This window comes from Hibiscus syriacus, unplaced genomic scaffold (assembly GCF_006381635.1).
Source record: "Hibiscus syriacus cultivar Baekdansim isolate YM2019G1 unplaced genomic scaffold, ASM638163v2 tig00000340_pilon, whole genome shotgun sequence".
NCBI lineage: Eukaryota > Viridiplantae > Streptophyta > Magnoliopsida > Malvales > Malvaceae > Hibiscus > Hibiscus syriacus.
The window spans coordinates 4,845,013-4,846,942 of NW_024061783.1; the positions used below are offsets into that span (position 1 = coordinate 4,845,013).

The following is a 1,930-nucleotide window of genomic DNA, read 5'->3' on the forward strand; positions in this document are numbered from 1 at the left end:
TTTCCCCACATAAAGATGAAGACGGGTTTTAGGGACTGCCATGTTGAAGAATTCCAACCTCCTACTTACATTGAATGGCTCAAGCCATCTTATTCTTCTTCATCGATGTCATCGTCGTCATCTTCGAATGATCAGCGAGTTTGTTTTATAAACACGATGGCTATCTTGATACAAGATGATGAGCAGCATGGGAAGGAAACTGTTCAATGCCTGCCTCTTTTAAGCAGGATGACAGAGAACAAATCATTGAAAGAGACTATTGTTAAAGAAGAAAAGATGGAGAAAGCTGCAGTTTCTTTGCACATTGGGTTGCCTAACAGTAGTGCAACAGATTATGGAGATGACTGTAATCCAGTCGTTAAAAACAAGTTTTTAAGGAGGAGAAGGAAGAAGAAGAAGCCATCAAGAAAAGCTGCAGCTTCCATGGATGTTCTTTCAACACAGAGAGTAGGTTTTGGATCCCAACACCAGCACAGATTTTCGTTGGCCCCATGCAGTTTGCTGTTCAATATGTAGCAAGACTTTCAATAGGTACAATAACATGCAGGTCAGTCAAAATTTTCATCTTTCCAGTTCATTAATCTTATGAACAAATTATAGAACATAAAAGAATGATATTGATGATCTTCTTTTCCATCTCTAAATTAACAATGATCTATTGCCTTAGAATAATAAAGTGGTAGGAATATTTAATTAGTTGAAATTAATTAGGAAAATCTAAAAGGAAAGGTGTGAGGGCCATGGGATTTTAATCTGAGCAGCTTCATTTTCACAGCTTTGGATTCTTGTTATCGAGTAAAATTTCCACTCTTTAATCACTTTAATTATTCAGCTTTTAATTAAAAGGCATATCTTAATGTTACTAGGTGTTGCCTTTTTTTAGATATGTAATTATGTCTTATATATTCTTAAACATCACTAGATGTAAATTAACATCAAATTCTGAATTTATTTTCTAATTTACTTTTACTTTTCCTAGTAAATGGTATAAAATTTAAAAATTGGTACTTAATAATTTTTTTTAATAATCCGGACAAATTATAATGTAGTAGTATATATTTAGAATTTTTCCTAGACGTCTATTGACACACTATGTAGACATAATTGTTCTAACTCAAACCTTAAGGTAAATCAATATTTCCTTCTAATTTTGAGACCAATTGATTTGTTTATCGATCGATTTTTTAAATGTTAAGAGTGTGAAATTATTTGAGGGAAAAACAAAGTAAAAGGAGACTGAATATTGTTGGTACAGATGCATATGTGGGGGCATGGATCTGAATACAGGAAAGGGCCAGATTCACTTAAAGGAACACAACCAGCCGCAATGCTGAGGCTGCCATGCTATTGCTGTGCTCAAGGCTGCAAGAACAACATCAACCACCCACGAGCCAGGCCACTGAAAGATTTTCGGACACTTCAGACTCACTACAAGAGGAAACACGGCGCAAAGCCCTTCGTGTGTCGGAAATGCGGCAAGCCGTTCGCCGTCAAAGGTGATTGGAGAACACATGAGAAGAACTGCGGCAAGCTCTGGTACTGCACCTGTGGCTCCGATTTCAAACATAAACGGTCCTTGAAGGATCACATTAGGTCATTCGGAAAGGGCCATTCTCCTAACCCTTGGCTCGACAAGGAATACGCCACGGGCTCCAAAGATGAACTCACTCACTGAGTCACTAGGCCGTTCCATTTCCAACTACACTTTAACTTGCTTGCGTGCTTCTGAATTAGGTATCGCTTCTTTGCATGCTTCGTGATCGGGAATAAGATGGAAAAGAAAAGGGTTACCTCGAGTAGTGAAGTAGATGAATTTTCTTCTCTTCCATGGAGATTTGAAACCAGTTTGGGTTATTTACTAAGGGAGAAAATTTATCAACTTCATTGCTAATTTGTAATCTTTTACTAATAGGACGGGATTTGTATTGTT

General features: G+C 37.2%; 1 pseudogene; it reads left to right on the forward strand.

The window, feature by feature from the left end:
* LOC120197636 lies at positions 1-1,930 on the forward strand (annotated as a pseudogene).